Source organism: Felis catus, chromosome B1 (assembly GCF_018350175.1).
Source record: "Felis catus isolate Fca126 chromosome B1, F.catus_Fca126_mat1.0, whole genome shotgun sequence".
Taxonomy (NCBI): Eukaryota; Metazoa; Chordata; class Mammalia; order Carnivora; family Felidae; genus Felis; species Felis catus.
The window spans coordinates 37,843,637-37,862,437 of NC_058371.1; positions in this window are offsets into that span (position 1 = coordinate 37,843,637).

Below are 18,801 nucleotides of genomic sequence, written 5' to 3' on the forward strand. Positions count from 1 at the left end.
TTTTCCATGTATAGTATCATGTCATCTGCAAAAAGCAAAAGCTTGACTTCATCTTTGCCAATTTTGATGCCTTTGATTTCCTTTTGTTGTCTGATTGCTGATGCTAGAACTTCCAACACTATGTGAAACAACAGCGGTGAGAGTGGGCATCCCTGTCGTGTTCCTGATCTCAGGGATAAAGCTCTCAGTTTTTCCCCATTGAGGATGATGTTAGCTGTGGGCTTTTCACAAATGGCTTTTATGATCTTTAAGTATGTTCCTTCTATCCCGACTTTCTCAAGGGTTTTTATTAAGAAAGGGTGCTGAATTTTGTCAAAGGCCTTTTCTGCATCGATTGACAAGATCATATGGTTCTTATCTTTTCTTTTATTAATGTGATGTATCACGTTGATTGATATGTGAACGTTGAACCAGCCCTGCATCCCAGGAATGAATCCCACTTGATCATGGTGAATCATTCTTTTTATATGCTGTTGAGTTCGATTTGCTAGTATCTTATTGAGAATTTTTGCATCCATATTCATCAGGGATATTGGCCTGTAGTTCTCTTTTGTTACTGGGTCTCTGTCTGGTTTGGGAATCAAAGTAATTCTGGCTTCATAGAATGAGTCTGGAAGTTTTCCTTCCCTTTCTATTTCTTGGAATAGCTTGAGAAGGATAGGTATTATCTCTGCTTTAAACGTCTGGTAGAACTCCCCTGGGAAGCCATCTGGCCCTGGACTCTTATTTGTTGGAAGATTTTTGATAACCGATTCAATTTATTCACTGGTTATGGGTCTGTTCAAGCTTTCTATTTCCTCCTGATTGAGTTTTGGAAGAGTGTGGGTGTTTAGGAATTTGTCCATTTCTTCCAGGTTGTCCAATTTGTTGGCATATAATTTTTCATAGTATTCCCTGATATTTGTTTGTATCTCTGAGGGATTGGTTGTAATAATTCCATTTTCACTCATGATTTTATCTATTTGGGTCATCTCCCTTTTCTTTTTGAGAAGCCTGGCTAGAGGTTTGTCAATTTTGTTTATTTTTTCAAAAAACCAACTCTTGGTTTCGTTGATCTGCTCTACAGTTTTTTTAGATTCTATATTGTTTATTTCTGCTCTGATCTTTATTATTTCTCTTCTTCTACTGGGTTTAGGCTGTCTTTTCTGTTCTGCTTCTATTTCCTTTAGGTGTGTTGTTAGATTTTGTATTTGGGATTTTTCTTGTTTCTTGAGATAGGCCTGGATTGCAATGTATTTTCCTCTCAGGACTGCCTTCGCTGCGTCCCAAAGCGTTTGGATTGTTGCATTTTCATTTTCGTTTGTTTCCATATATTTTTTAATTTCTTCTCTAATTGCCTGGTTGACCCACTCATTCTTTAGCAGGGTGTTCTTTAACCTCCATGCTTTTGGGGGTTTTCCAGACTTTTTCCTGTGGTTGATTTCAAGCTTCATAGCATTGTGGTCTGAAAGTATGCATGGTATAATTTCAATTATTATATACTTATGAAGGGCTGTTTTGTGACCCAGTATATGATCTATCTTGGAGAATGTTCCAAGTGCACTCGAGAAGAAAGTATATTCTGTTGCTTTGGGATGCAGAGTTCTAAATATATCTGTCAAGTCCATCTGATCCAATGCATCATTCAGGGCCCTTGTTTCTTTATTGACCGTGTGTCTAGATGATCTGTCCATTTCTGTAAGTGAAGTGCTAAAGTCCCCTGCAATTACCACATTCTTATCAATAAGGTTGCTTATGTTTATGAGTAATTGTTTTATATATTTGGGGGCTCCCGTATTTGGCGCATAGACATTTATAACTGTTAGCTCTTCCTGATGGATAGACCGTGTAATTATTATATAATGCCCATCTCCGTCTCTTGTTACAGCCTTTAATTTAAAGTCTAGTTTGTCTGATATAAGTATGGCTACTCCAGCTTTCTTTTGGCTTCCAGTAGTATGATAAATAGTTCTCCATCCCCTCACTCTCAATCTAAAGGTGTCCTCAGGTCTAAAATGAGTCTCTTGTAGACAGAAAATAGATGGGTCTTGTTTTTTTTTTTTATCTATTTGATACCCTATGTCTTTTGGTTGGCACATTTAGTCCATTTACATTCAGTGTTATTATAGAAAGATATGAGTTTAGAGTCATTGTGATGTCCGTAGGTTCATGCTTGTAGCAATGTCTCTGGTACTTTGTCTCACAGGATCCCCCTTAGGATCTCTTGTAGAGCTGGTTTAGTGGTGATGAATTCCTTCAGTTTTTGTTTGTTTGGGAAGACCTTTATCTCTCCTTCTATTCTAAATGACAGACTTGCTGGATAAAGGATTCTCGGCTGCATATTTTTTCTGTTCAGCACATTGAAGATCTCGTGCCAATCCTGGCCTGCCAAGTTTCAAAAGAGAGATCAGTCACGAGTCTTATATGTCTCCCTTTATATGTTAGGGCACGTTTATCCCTTGCTGCTTTCAGAATTTTCTCTTTATCCTTGTATTTTGCCAGTTTCACTATGATATGTCGTGCAGAAGATTGATTCAAGTTCCATCTGAAGGGAGTTCTCTGTGCCTGTTGGATTTCAATGCCTTTTTCCTTCCCCAGTTCAGGGAAGTTCTCAGCTATTATTTCTTCAAGTACACCTTCAGCACCTTTCCCTCTCTCTTCCTCCTCTGGGATACCAATTATGTGTATATTATTTCTTTTTAGTGTATCACTTAGTTCTCTAATTTTCCCCTCATACTCCTGGATTTTTTTATCTTTCTTTTTCTCAGCTTCCTCTTTTTCCATAACTTTATCTTCTAGTTCACCTATTCTCTCCTCTGCCTCTTCAATCCGAGCTGTGGATGTTTCCATTTTATTTTGCATCTCATTTAAAGCGGTTTTCAGCTCCTCCTGACTGTTCATTAGTCCCTTGATCTCTGTAGCAAGAGATTCTCTGCTGTCCTCTATGCTGTTTTCAAGCCCAGCAATTAATTTGATGACTATTATTCTAAATTCACTTTCTGTTATATCATTTAAATCCTTTTTGATCAGTTCATTAGCTGTTGTTATTTCCTGGAGATTCTTTTGAGGGGAATTCTTCGGTTTGGTCATTTTGGATAGTCCCCAGAGTGGTGCGGACCTGCAGGGCACTTCCCCTGTGCTGTGGTGTATAACTGAAGATGGTAGGCGGGGCTGCAGTCAGACCTGGTGTCAGCCCCCAGCCCACTGCTGGGGCCATAGTCAGACTGGTGTGTGCCTTCTCTTCCCCTCTCCTAGGGGCGGGATTCACTGTGGGGTGGCGTGGCCCATCTGGGCTACTTGCACACTGCCAGGCTTGTGGTGCTGGGGATCTGGCGTATTAGCTGGGGTGGGTAGGCAAGGTGCACGGGGGCAGGAGGGGCAGGTGTAACTCGCTTCTCCTTAGGTGATCCACTTCAGGAGGGGCCCTGTGGCAGTGGGAGGGAGTCAGACCAACTGCCGGAGGAGTGGCTCTGCAGAAGCACAGGGTTGGGTGTTTGTGTGGAGCGAGCAAGGCTCTGGCAGGAACTGGTTCCCTGTGGGATTTTGGCTGGGGGATGGGCGAGGGAGATGGCGCTGGCGAGCGCCTTTGTTCCCTGCCAAACTGAGTTCTGTTGTTCGGGGGTGCTCAGCAACTCTCCCTCCCTTTGTCCTCCAGCCTTCCCGCTTTCTGAGCAGAGCTGTTAACTTATAACCTTCCAGATGTTAAGTCCCGCTTGCTGTCAGAACACACTCTGTCCCGCCCCTCTGCTTTTGCCAGACTCGGGGGCTCTGCTTGGCCGGCGGGCCGCCCCTCTGCCCCGGCTCCCTCCTGCAAGTCTGTGGAGCGCACACCGCCTCACCGCCCTTCCTACCCTCTTCTGTGGGCCTCTCGTCTGCGCTTGGCTCTGGAGACTCCATTCTGCTAATCCTCTGGCGGTCTTCTGGGTTATTTAGGCAGGTGTAGGTGGAATCTAAGTGATCAGCAGGACGCGCAGTGAGCCCAGCGTCTTCCTATGCTGCCATCTTCCGAGATCTCCAGCTAATTTGGTCTGCTATTAACCTTACAACTCCTGCTTTTTGTTTTTAATTGCATAGTATACTTTTGCCAACTCTTTTATCTTCAAAATTCTTGAATTCTTTCGTTTTAAATATTTCTCAGGCACGCTGTGCAAAGTTGGATTATTTTCTCTGTGATCATAGCTGAGTCACTTGCTTTTAATAGGTGAGTTTGTAACAAACACTTGCCTTTACCGAAGTTACAACATGGAAGATACACTTCTAGTTGATTTAAAAAAATATGTTTCTATAAAAATATTCAGACTTACTGTATAGTAGGCACGACAGACCAGTTTTAAAATTTTTACCCAAGAATACTGAAGAACAATTTTGACGTATTTGAATACAAGAATTCTGAGGCATATTCCTGTTGAGTTTTCTCATGTTTAAAACAAAGCTAACTGTATCTCATAAATTAAATGAGATGTATAAATATCTGACATAGATATATTTGTTAATATATATGTGTATATATATATATATATATTAGATTTTATTTTTGATCCATTCTAAATCCCCCAGTATCTTTACAAAATCAAAGCATAACATTTGGCTTAAAAATGAAACGGAACAGGGAACTTATAATGGAAAGTGGCAACACTCTGCCCCAGAGGTGACTACTTTGAATCATTTTTTTTTTAATTTTTTTTTCAACGTTTATTTATTTTTGGGACAGAGAGAGACAGAGCATGAATGGGGGAGGGGCAGAGAGAGAGGGAGACACAGAATCGGAAGCAGGCTCCAGGCTCTGAGCCATCAGCCCAGAGCCCAACGCGGGGCTCGAACTCCCGGACCGAGAGATCGTGACCTGGCTGAAGTCGGACGCTTAACCGACTGCGCCACCCAGGCGCCCCTGAATCATTTTTATTTTTAGTTGCTTTTTTTTAACTAATTGTATCTTCAAATTCCTAAACAATACCTTTACTCAGCTATTTATTTATTAATTATAGACATTATCAATTGACTTTTTACTCTGGCAGATGAAGGTTTTGTTCATTTACACACACTTCCTTAGCCCCACTCTATATGCCCAATATCATTACTCCATTTTATTTAGTCTTTTTACTGATTGCCTTTGTTGATATTATTATTTGTTATGTTTGTATTAGTTGTTTATTGCTGTGCAACAAATTGCACTAAAATTTAGTGACTTACAACAGCAATAAGGATTTATTGTCTCATACAGTTTCTGGTGGTCAGGACTTTGGGAGCAAATTGTCTTGGTGGTTCTGGCTCATGAGATATTAGTCAAGATGTCAGCTGGAACTACAGTCATCTGAAAACTTGACCAGGGTTTTGAGAATCTGCTTCCAAAATAGCTCACTCACATGGATGGTGAGTTGGTGCTGTTTGCAGGAGACCTTTTATCCTTGCCATGTGGACTTCTTCATAGAGTTATGTAATTGTCTTCACTACAAGACATTAGGTTCCCCCAGAGTAAGTGATCCAAGAAAAGACCAAGTGGAATCGTCTTCATGTTTTATGGACTGCCCTTGGAAGTCATACAGCATCATTTCTGCAAATTCTCTTGATTATATAGGTCAACCCTGTTTAATATGGAAGAGGACCACACAAGGTCAAGGATAACAGAAATGGGATCACCTAAGAAGCTGCCTCCACAGTCTTCCTTCTGGTCTCCCATGATTCACATCTCTCTTATATGGTAAAGAAAATAAATACTCCTTATCCCTTTATAGTACCTACTGGAAGCTTAGGATCTTGCCATTTAAATTAGGTGTAGGTGTACTTGTGGGTACTTGAGTACAGGTCCTAGAGTATAATTCCTGTTAATCTGAAGACCTGTGAACTAAAGAGACTAATTATCTGCTCCACATAGCCAATGTACAATGATGGGACAGACATAGAATAACCATAATGGACTCATTCGAAAAGGGGTAAAAGTGATCATTGGTCCAAACCATTTAGAAATCCAGTTGGAATTTTCTTGCCTTGAAAGTTTCTTGACTTAGTCTACTCTTTTTCTGGAATAAATCTCCATACTTGTGGCTCTGCTTTCTGATTTACTATAGCCATCCTCTGGATGATCCTATATTTTCCATAAAAGGTTGCCTGTGTTTCTAGCTGAATAATCTCTTTGCTTACTTTCTGTCTATAAATTTGTGGTTCCAGTCCTTTTTTACCCCATATGGTTTCTTTCCCTTTCAATCTAAGCCAGCAATATTTCTTCTGGAATAATTTGCTTTTGGGGGATTCACTCCATTGGGCAGAAGATAGGCAACATAGGAGTTTCTTTATAAGTTCTTCATCTTGATTTTCCGATAACACTGTTGAGAGATAACACCATTAAGCTTCTAGAAAGCTTAATATCCTTAACACCCTTAACACCTAGAAAGCTCTATTACTTAAAGTATCATCATAGATTTTGGTGGGATGTTAAAAGGGTTTTATAGCCAAACACTTGGCTTTACCTTTAGAAACTTTTTCTGACAGTGCCCAAGATTGTAATGTTTTCCTAGAAGCCATATCTTAATTTAACATTGTTTTCCACCTCAAGAGGTTAGAAAATTTCAAAACCTGGCTTCATCAAGTTTTGGCTTCTTTCTTTTCTAGCTTATCTTTTTCCTCTTATATTTCAATATAAGCTGTAAGAAGAAACAAAGTGACTCTATCAACTCCTTGTCTGGAAATCTTCATTAGATCGCTCAGTTCATTAGGGACATTTTTTGTTTTCCATATTAATTCAAGCAGCAATATTGTTATTTTCTCTCACTATATAACAAGGATTCCGATTTCTCAGTTTTCATAACATTTTCCTTAGTTCCTTTAAACTCTCACCAGCAGCCTCCTCAAAGGCTATCCAGGGTCTACTAAAAGTCACTTCAAGGCTCTTTAGGTTTTCACTAACATTCTTTTTAAAGTCATTGCAGCCTTGACCCACTTCCCAGTTCTGAAGCTATGCCCAACTAAAGAGGTATGCATTATGGCATCACCTCACTTCTTGTAATAAAGTCTGTATCAATTATCAATTGTTACTGAATATTACAATCATGAGATCAACCATGCATTGGGCTCTGCACTGAATGTGGAACCTGCTTGAGATTCTCTCTCTCCTTCCTCTGTCCCTCCCCCACTCATGCTCACATGAACATACTCTCTCTCAAAAGAAAATAAAAATTAAAATAATTTAATTAAAAAAATAAAAGAATGGGTAGAATATTCAATGGGAAGTGAACAGAAAGGATTTTGTTAAGAAGGTAATACTTAGGCTGTATCTTGAAAGATGAGCAGGTACTTACCAAGTCAATGGTGGGTAAAGGGTCAGGAATTTCCAGGCAGGAGAACCAAAGTAGCATGATGCCTTTAGAGAAACTTGAAAGAGTTTGAGATGGCATAATTGTAGAGTTATGGTGGTATAGAATGAGGAGGGAGAATTAAGCAGTATCCAAATCATAGAAGACCTTATATGCCAGGTTACAGAGTTTTGACTTTATCTTGTGGGCAATGGAATTCCATTAAAGGGTTTTAATCAAGACAGTAGCATGATCATAATTATGTGTTAGATATATTACATTGGTTATGGTATAGAGAATGGGTTGAGGCATTAGAGCCTAGGAAGCTAGTTACACTACTGTTGTTATATTTCAATTGTAGGATAATGATTACATCATCTTGTAGGAGATCAGAACATGCCACTCCAAAATATGCCACTCTGGCATAAGGATTATTTTGAGCTCAAGGCAATTGAGAGAAAGGGCACAGGATAAGCTTTCTGCCTTCTTCCTACCTACCTGTAAACAAGATAATAAACTCCCCTTGTGAAGACGTCCCCCTAGCCCTTACCTGTACCAGGGAAGGAATAACAATTTTACCACCAGAGATGAGATGGCACTGAAAGTCTACACAAACAAACCATACTACTTCTTTTATTTTTAAGGTTACATGGGGTTATAAGGGTAGGGTCTTAATTTAAAAAGTTTTAATGTTTATTTATTTTTGAGAAAGAAAGACAGAGTGCAAGCAGGGGAGGGCAAAGAGAGGGAGACACAGAATCCAAATCAGGCTCTGGCTCCGAGTTGTCAGCACAGAGCCAGATGTGGGGCTTGAACCCACGAATTGTGAGATCATGACCTGAGCCAAACACTTAACTGACATTTAACTGACTGAGGCTTGTCCAAGGGCCTATAGGACAGAGAGGAATATGGAGTCAAGCCTCCTGATTTCTAGTCCAGTGTTATTTTTGGTGTATTATTTTTGCATGCATTTAAACATAGAAACAAAAGCCAAGAACATTGTTTTATAGGTGTTTCTTCTCAAGTAAAAATTACATCAAATTATAGTCATTTCAAGCTAAGAAAAAGAAAGGTGAGTGAATCCTACAAGACTCTTCTTATCTTTTAAACTTGAAATAAAGTTTATTTAAACTTTTAAGTTTTATTACTAATTTATAGACCCTTTAAGCCTATAACAAATATTTCCTTAGAAAAATCATTCTGAGAGCCCATAACCCTGATCAAGTCTTTGCCCTGCCAATACGTTTATTTTTGGCAGGCAAGAGTCCTGGTTTTGAAAAACTTTTAGGGTGAATAAATGAAATAAATGAAAATTGAATAAATGAAAATTCTTTTAATTAGCATATCTGTTCTTTTTTGAAAAATTGGTCAAAATAAGTTATAAGTATGGTACTTAGAAATAGCTCTCTTAGAGAAGTACATAAATGGTTTAAAAGACTTCCCAGAGATGTTAGAATACTAAAAATATTTTCTTTATATACTTAGGTAAAATAATTTAGCCTCAAAATTAGGGCAGTTCAAATTAATGAGGTTTTATAGTCTTTTCAAATGTGATCTACATTATACCTGGCATTTTTAAAGAAGCAAAATCGAATATGTCAAGTATTAGATGTGTTGTTAACATTTAATAAATATCAAAGAAATAAGACCACTTCCCATTAAAAGAATAATTTGGATTTTGTAGGATCACTTTCTTTCCAAAATGAATTCATAAAAGACCAAGATTCTTTAGGAGAGTTAATTTTTGAAACTCTTAAGAAAATAAGAAATTAAAATTTTAGTTTATATACTTTTTATACTCAAAATACTACTCCAAGAAAAAGAATCTCTTTATAAAAATAATGGTTTAACCAACTCATATCTTTTGAGCATTGACTATTTATTGTCTTGGGTTGGGCAGAGAGAGAAGGTGAGAGAGTAGGTGTGACTGAAACAGACTTCCTAACTTTAAGAAGCTTACATTCTGCTAGAGGAGATAAGACATATGAAGAAATATCCTTAACGCAAAATAATTATGATGTGTCAAAAGACGGACAAAAACACAAGGATATAATATTTCAGAAACATGCATCAGGGATGCAGCAGCAAGCAAAACAAAATCCCTATTTTTAAGGAGATTTCATTCTATTGGAATGATACATTGTATATAAGTAATGTATATCCATATCTGTATCCACACTTATCTATATGTGTATATAATGTCAGGTGCAGACTAAAGTGAAGAGAGTGACACTATTTTAGATAGGGTGTTCTGAGAAGGCCTCTTCTGATACTGTGCTATTTGAGACTTGAGAGAAGAAAGAAAATGAATCAGGAGGAATAACGGGCAAACAAGAGCATGCTGGGCACATGAGGAGAAAATTCCAGGAACATTTCAGTGTGTCTAGAGCTTAGTGTTGGAGGAAGTAGTCATGAGAAGGTTGGTTAAGAATGTGACTGGAAAGGTAACTGAGGCTAGATCATCATCCCCAATGGCAAGGGCTTTGTTGTCTCTTTAAAGGACACTGGCTTTTGCTCTGAATAAGATGGGAACCACTGGAGAGCTTTGACTAAAGCAATGACATAATAACTTGAATTCTAAAGGATTACTCTGATTGCTATGGGGGACAAGTGCAGAGGAAGGAAGACCATTAGGAGGATGTATTAGTTAACTAGGACTGTGTAACAAATTGCCAGACAAAAAACTAGGTGGCTTAAAACAAGAAATGTATTCTCTCACTGTTTTGGAGGCTAGAAGATGACCTTAGAGTTTACTCCTGGAGAGTCTGAGGAACAACTGATTTCATGCTTTTCTTTTAACTTTTAGCGGTAGTCAGCAATCCTTAGTGTTTCTTGGATTACAGACATATCACTCAAATCTCTAGCTCCCTTTTCACAGGGGCTTTCTTTCTGTATCTATATCTATTTCTATTTTTTTTTGTCTCTGATAAGATTTGTCATTGGATTTAAGACCCATTCTAAGCCAAGAAAATCTCAAGATCTTTAACTGAATTACATTGGCAAAGACCCTTTCTCCAAATAACGTCACATGCTGAGCTTCTGGATAGACATGTATTGTGGTGTGACTAACCAACTGCCGGGAGTGTTTGAGTAATTCAGACCAAAGGCATTAGAATGATGGGAGGAAAATTCAGATTCTAACGTTCTTGAAAGCAAAGAGGGGGTATATCTGTTTTGTTTGCTTTGTGTGCTCAGGCAACAGAACAATGCCTGGCACATATGAGGTGCTCCACAAATGTTTGTTGGAATAATCTGTATTATATCCTCCACTTATCAGAAGGCCAGGACATCAACAATAGACCAGGGCCAGGAAGCTCCCTTGCTTTACTGAGGTATGCCAGTTTAACTCGGGCCCTTCCCCAGGAGGTCCTCAAAGGCTCTTCCTGTCCCTTCTTTAACCTCCTTTAACCTTGACTGTCACTTCTTAAGTGAGCACTTGTGATGTTAGGTTCTCTGTAGGAATCTTTTATCTCTTGTATTTTTACCAATTTATTACTTGTTTTCAGAGTTCTCAAGGAGCATTTCCTACCTTTGCATTCAGCAAAACAAAAACTAGCATTGTATGGCTGTAATCCCTCACAATTGGATTGACTGACTATTGATTGATCCTCTGAACAATCCAGAACAGCCTAAGAAGCTAGAGATCTTTGACCTTTGTGATTACTCCTGTAGCTAGAGGAGGAAGGGGTTTATGTCTACAACTCAAAGATACCTGTGTCTAATAATATCATTATACTTGTAATCTGTGCGGAAGGTTTTGTCTTTTTCATTTATGATTTCTCTCTGAATTAAGGGAGAAGCTGGCTCTATTCCTTAATTCCCATGTTTTTAATTCAGTATCATCATTTCCTGGAGGTCCCTGTTAGGGTAATGGTTATTAGACTCAGCTAACACATGGAAATAACACATTTTTATTTAACAATAAAAATGTTTGTGTGCCATCCTTAGAGATTTTGATTTAGTTCATAGGGGGTATGGCGGGGCACATGAATTTGTCAAATCTCCCCAGTTAATTATAATATACAGTAAAGTTTGAGAACCATTGTCTTTATGGAGTGTGTAGGACAAGCTTCAGCTGATACCAATTATTTATTTTAGTGGGCCTTTTGCCGGTCTCTGCACTTTTTGTATGAAAAAACCAGCAAGCTAGATAATTCTACAGGGAACTCCCTAATGCCAAACCCACATGTTGCTTTAGAGCCAGCTGTAGTCACATGCAAATCACACTCAGGAATTATGAGAAAGAATTTGACCGCACATAACCTTCCTCTGCCCATCCACCCCCCACACCCACTTGGGAATTTTACTGTGTAAATACTATTCTTTATGCTTGGTCTACAGTAAGCAACTGACTGATCAGTTTTCAGGAGAGACAGCCAATGCAAGAGTTAAAGTAGCATGACAATAATTTTCCCTTCATAAACATTAGAGAAGCTAAGATAGTCATCTTTAATTGTTTCTTAGGCCAAGGAAGAGCTGGCTCCTCTGACCATGATTGTTTCTATTTTTCCTTACACACTTAAATTTAGTGGCTTCTAGGGCTACACTAGGAACTTTGGTGTTTTTGCACTTTAGACTTTGTCAGAAGGAGAAAAGGAGGGAGAGGAGGGTCTGGACTGGGCCCACATGGGGTATACTGAGAGGCAAACATTGGTTTTCATGGATTCAAGTTTCATGGTTTCATGGTTTCAAGTTTCCCAGGGACTACAAAATAACTATGTTCTGCTGCTCTCTAGTAATAATTCTAATTAGATACAACTACACACAAATTAACTAACAAAAATATACTTTAGCAATTTTTAAATTGTACTGGATATGTTTAATTATTCAACAAACCACCTAGACTGATTCCCAGTTCCCAGTCTGTCTCTCTCTCTCTCTCTCTCTCTCTCTCTCTCTCCCACACCCAATGACTCTCAGCAGCTCTGCTAGCTAGGCACATAAGCTTTATAAGTCTCAGATTAGGAGATAGTATGCCTTTGAAAGTCTTTGAAACAATTACCTTAGGAGATGCCCATGTTCCTCACCAACTCTGAAGGATACAAGAAAAAATAGAAACTACTCACAAGAATTCACTTATGCTTCAGGAAAAGTGTAAATCCCTTTGTAACTGAACTAACATGAGTTTGCTTCTTGGTGAGTTACAGATAGAGACTATACCAGGTGGAGTCGCACAGAGGAAACCTTATTTGCAGCAAATAAGGAGATCATAGGAAATAATTTCCAAAGCCATAACTCTTACAGCAGGGGTGAGTGGGTTCCTTTTATAACTAAGGAACTATCCATCTTATAACTAAGATGAATATTCAAAAACTGGAGCTTTGTCATGATATGTAGATTTCGGCATAAAGTCATGCATGCCTCTTAAGGACACATGTTTATACACATATTGTATGTTATGTTAATGAGGTTTATGCTCCTCCTTCAGTGGAGAGGTGAAGATTTTAAACATTATAATGAGGTAGAGGTAATTGTCAAGACACTCCATTGTCCATTTGCGCAGGTGTAAGTCAGTGGTCCAGCTCAAACTGGTGTAGGACACTGCAGCTCTTCCTGTTGCTTGCCTATAAAGGTTGAAGTTAATATTTTTGTGAAGAAGGGTGGGGGTGTTGGTCAATGGTAATCTTGCTCATGACAGTTTTAACCCCATCACTCCTATAATGTATGGTTTAAATCCTATAAAAACAACTCAAGAACATGTGTTAGGTCACTCTTTACTCTTAAAACAGCATTGGGAGTTTTGCCACTGATTTCTTTTCCTAGCCAGGTAGAAACTGTAGTTTTTACATTCCCTTTGTTCACTTAAAATCCTTAACTACTGAGGATTTTGCATTTCTTTGTTTTAACACCTCCTAGGAAGTTCTACAAGAAGTGTGCTCAGGCAAAAAGTGCCAGTACAACATAAATTGTGGAAAATAGCTGGGAGTCTAAAATGACTTCTGTGTCACAAAATCTATGTCTATCTTTCTTTTTCTGGGGACTCCTAACTCTTTCTGGCTACACATTTATTTTCCATAGTTGCTTAGTTTGTTCTGAAGCTACCATTTTACATTATAAGTTATCATTTTACAATGACTGAAGAAACACAAATGTTAATTTTCCAGTTAGTGGTAATCTTGATGATTACCCACATAAGACAGGCTGAGGGCAAAGTACAAGCTAGAACATACACCCGCCCCCCAGGTGGGATATATATGATATTCCTCGGAAACTCCTAGCTGCCCCAAAACAGGAAAGGACAAAAAAATGGTTAAACCAGTAAAAGTCTCTGCCAGTTTACAAGAAAAAGACAATCCCATCAATAGCCTAAAGTCCAGGAACTCCCTCCCTACTGTCTTAATGTTAATACTTTGCTAGAGGGAAAAACAACCTCAATTTGACAATATCTAGGCCTCCAGTAATCTATGAATCTTTAGCATATAAAAGTCTCTTTGGAAACTTCCCTTTGGACTTAACCTCCCCCAAGTCCATAGTATGTAACCAGCCATTCTTCACAACCCCAGTGCAGCTCTTTCTGCCCACAAGTCCTGTCCCCATGCTTTAATAAAATCACCTTTTTGCACCAAAGACATCTTCAAGAATTCTTTCTTGGCCATCAGGTTTGAACGCCCACAATCACCCAAAACTTTATCATTTGGTGTCCTTATGTGAGGCTTTGAGTCTTTTCATCTTGACTTTGAACCGGTGCAAACTTGGTGAGTACTTTCTCTTTTCCTCTTTTACTCTCATTTCAGGGGCTTTTCAAGAAGTATGGTCTTATTGGAACACGTTCAAGTCAATTGCTCAGGCAATCCTTTGGCCTGTGGCTACTCTATGGGGAAAAGAAAGCCTGCCTTTAGGCTGGAAGTTAGTACCCTGGCCAGAATGTTTAATGAGGCCCAGAAACTTGATGCCCTCTCTTTATTCCTGTCCTTATGCAAAGTTGTCTGTCTTGGGCACGGGACAGCAACCTAAGTTATCAGGACAGCTACCAATCTTAAGACTCCCATGTGAGATTTCCTCCTCATGGGTCTAATGTGATTCCCGGCATATCCTTGATCTCGCCACTCTCCTGGGAGCTGGCTTAAACAAGTACCTGATTGAATTAAAACCCAACAAGGAACAGTTTTCTAGGAAGCTGGCTGTAAAGACTATATGTGCTGGAATGTCACTTTAGATCATGATGGATTTCTATCTGTGATTATTTCTGTCAATGTCCTCTACTAACTAAAATTACAAAATTTGGTAATTCCCCCTGATAAAACTTTTCCAGTACTTTCCATGGTTTAAAAACGGTGGTTTCCTCATGGCCTTCTCAGCAAGGCAAACTTGGACCATACTCAGGCACCAATCTGTAGTTTAGAACGCAATGGGAAAGCAGGGGGGATGTTATCATCCCTCTTCAGGGGCCCTTAAAGGTTGGTCAGTGATCATAGTGACTTCATTAGAGGGATGCCTCAGGTTGTTTTGATACCAGGAACCTCTGACATATCCTGTGCGTGGGATGCCACCCAGGAGTTGGGGGGGTGGCAGAGAGAGGGAGGGTGGATTCTCATGGTAATGGACCTTCTCTTTCTCTCTAGGAGGAACATGGGAGCTTCTCTTCAGTCTCCAAGGACTCTCCCTTGGGATGCTTTTTTAACCCACTGGAAATAATTTAGATTACAAAATGTAGAAAAGAACTGATCTCCTTGTAATACTGCATGGTCTTAGTAAACAGGGCAAATGGACAGAGGTACCCTAGGTCCAGGCCTTCATGGCTCTCCCTGGACCCAAGGACCTCTTGCAGAACATGTTTTGTCAGTAATCAAGTCTGTAAACTCCCTCCTAATATATTGAATGATAATTATTTAAATAACTTCCTGATGATGAGGTTTTGGGGTGATGGTGGGTGTGGAGCTGATGGCCAAGAAAGAATTCTTGAGACATTTTTGATGCAAAAAAAAAGGTGATTTTATTGAATTGTGGGGACAGGACCCATGGGAAGGAAAAACTACCCTGGGACCCTGAGGAGAGACTGATTATATCCTTGGGAGTTGGGGGGAGGTAAAGTCAAGGGGAAGGTTCCAAAGAGATTTTCATATGCTAAAGAAGACTAATTGGAGGAATAGCAATTGTCAAGCTTAGGTTGTTTTTCCCTCTAGCAAAGCATTGACATTAAGACAGTAGGGAGTTCCTAGAGAAAAGTTTTACTCTGCCTTCCTCAAGCAGGTTATAAGGAAATTTAATTTTATCTGCCATTTCCTTCTGTCTTTGTTCCCACATCACTGACAGAACTCAGGCACCAGAAGAAACATAGGCCATCCCTAACAAAGGGGATGATGATCTTTTCTCTTTGTTCATTCCCCTAATAGATGTGAGGTCTTCTCCTTCATTCATCTCCCGTGTTAATGGCCCTGATAATTGGAACCAATTGTGGTTAGTCTACCTCAGGATGGGTACTGTAAGGAATATTCCCAAGCAGCTGCTGAAACTCCACTTTTTGGGGGGCAGTTCCCTATCTTTTCTTGCCTGACATGGACTGCCTAATTCCACTAGTTGGTGGGGGGGGGGGGAGACATGATGTCTGTTCCTCTTCCCTAGATAAGGTTTAGAACCTGTGTAAGACAAGGTTTAGAACTGGGGATTCTCTTTGTATTCCTTCTGCTGGCATCTCACTTCTTTTGCCTTTCTCTCCCCTTCTTTCTGTTTCTGCACCACCTTGGGTATGGCCTACATAACTGGTTCCTATACCATCCTCAGTGCCTCAGGCACCATTTGCTCCTCCCACCCTCAATGCCTAGGAGTGAAGAGCACCCACTTGGACCGCCCACTTCAGAACCCCCATTGATGTCTTAGGTAAAACCTGACAATGGGAAACAGATTGTCTTTTCAGTAGACGCAGGTGAAATATATTCGGTGATCATGAAAGGGCAGGCCTACGCCGGCTGACTCCATCTTGTTCTGTGTCCTTCACCTTGACCACACCTCCTCCCCTTGAGAAACCCCCCCTCACCTGCCTAACAGGACTCCCACCCTTCCCCAGCCAATCAGCTGAGGCCATAGCCATTACCTCACCAACTGCCCCTAGGCCTCAATAAAACCTTTGTCCTTTTGAAATTCGCTCTCTCTCCCTGGTATCTCACCGTTGCATTGGTGCAGGTAGGGGATTGAGCTCGAGCTAGCTTGAATAAAGGCTCTTTTGCTTTTGCATTGGACTCAGCTCCCTGGCAGTCTTTGGGGATCACGAATTCTGGGCATAACATTTGGGGGCTCGACCCGGGATCCCCAAGACCCTCGAGGGACCCCCCGACCTGGAGAGCCTGACTGGCCAAGGTTAGTGTCTGTCTGTTTGTTCTGTCTTTTCTGTGTGAGCTCATTTCTGGAATTCTCGTAGTGCCTGAAGCAGTCTAAGTGGACGCACTGGAGGACCAAGGGCTGGGAGTTTTGGAAGACGTTCCGATACTCCCTTCTGGAGGGACGTGGAATACCCTCATCTGTTTTGGAGGGACGTGGAATCCCCTCAAAGTTCTGAGACAAGGCGGGTCGCTCCCGCTGGTCGGCGTGAGGCCGTCGTCTTTGGAGGGACGTGGAATCCCCTCAAAGTTCTGAGACGAGGCGAGTCGCTCCCGCTGATCAGCGTGAGGCCGTCGTCTTTGGAGGAATGTGGAATCCCCTCATCAGTTTTGGAGGGACAGGGAATCCCCTCAAAGGTCTAAGCTAGCTTTCAGTTTTGCTTCCATGGAGTTGGAAGACTTTCTAGGGGCCCTCTGTTTGTCTGTTTTTGTGTTTCTCTGTTTTGTTCTGTGGACTTACTGGACGGACGTTATGGGACAGACTCAGACTACTCCTCTAAGTATTATGATTGATCACTTTAAGGATGTGAGGGGAAGACCTAACAACCTCAGTGTGGAAGTCTGAAAGGGTTGGTGGCAGTTTTTTTGTTCTAGTGAGTGGCCAACTTTCAATGTCGGATGGCCACCAGAGGGGACCTTCGACCTCCCTACCATCCACCGAGTCAGGAGTATCATCTCTCGGCCTAAGACAGGCCATCTTGATCAGCTCCCTTACATTATCACTTGGCAGGACCCTTGTAGAAGACCCACCATCTTGGCTTAAGCCCTTCCTAGCCCCGCTCCCTCCAGAGCCAAAACCCATTCTTGCTTTGCAGGGGACAAAGAAGAAGAAAAGTCTTATCCAGCCTTCAGCACCCTTCTACCCTGTCTTACCAGGGGGTACTGAAGAAGATTTAATTTTTCCTCCCCCGTATAACCCCTCTAGGATGCCGGAAGAACACCATCCTCCCCCTCCAGGGGAGGCAGACACTGTTCTGAGAGCGGGAGGCTGAAACACTCCAGTGGGAAGCCTGCCCTTTACCAGACAAAGGGCTCAGAGGGAGCAATCCGCCTCCACCGCCGATTCCACTATTCTGCCCCTGCGAGCCACTGGACCCCCAGACGTGGAGGGGAATCAGCCCCATCACTATTGGCCTTTTGCCACTAGTGACCTCTACAATTGGAAAGCTCAGAATCCTAAGTTTTCCGAGAAACCGGCAGGGCTTATTGATTTATTAGACTCTGTTCTTTTTACCCATCAGCCCACGTGGGGGCGATTGCCAGCAGCTTTTGCAGGTCCTGTTCATGACTGAAGAAAGAGAAAGAATCCTCAATGGGGCCCGAAAACCAGTTCCGGGTGCAGATGGGAATCCCACCACCAACCAGGCTCAGATAGATGCCTCCTTCCCTTTAACTCGGCCCCAGTGGGATTTCAACATGGCAGAAGGTAAGGAGAGGCTCCTGGTCTACCGCCAGACTCTAATGAGGGGTCTCCGAATGGCTGCTAGAAAGCCAACCAATTTGGCCAAGGTAGGAAATGTACAACAGGGAAAAGATGAATCTCTGGCTGCCTTTTTAGAACGGATCATGGAGGCATTCCGTACCTATACCCCCATGGATCCAGAGGCTCCGGAAAGCAAGGCAGCTGTTATCATGGCCTTTGTAAACCAATCGGCCATAGACATTAGGAGAAAATTACAGAAAATAGATAGACTAGGAAAAAAAAGTCTGCAGGACTTACTGGTGGTAGCTGAAAAGGTATATAATAACCGGGAGCCTCCTGAGGACAAGCAGGCTCATGCCATGGCGGCTGCCAGCAGTAAGCAGACTTGAGACCTGGCCAGAATACTACTAGCTACCACTGCTGACTCCCCCAAGGAACGAGACTGCCATCTCCGGCAGCTGGCAGATGATGCAAGAAAAGGTAAGGGAACCACCAAGGGGGGGAAGCAGAGGCTGCAGAAGGATCAGTGTGCATACTGCAAGGAGATAAGGCATTGGGCCCGAGATTGTCCAAAAAGGGCCGGTGGGAAGGGAAGCAAGACTGATCAAGTAAAAGTCCTAGAGCTAGATGAACTAAGTGATTAGGGGAGTCGGGGTTTGGACCCTCTCCCCGAACCCAGGGTAACTCTTAAAGTGGAGGGGACCCTTGTTGACTTCCTTGTCGACACCGGAGCACAACATTCGGTCCTCTGCACCCCACAAGGAAAACTAGCCAGCAAGAAGTCCTGGGTACAAGGGGC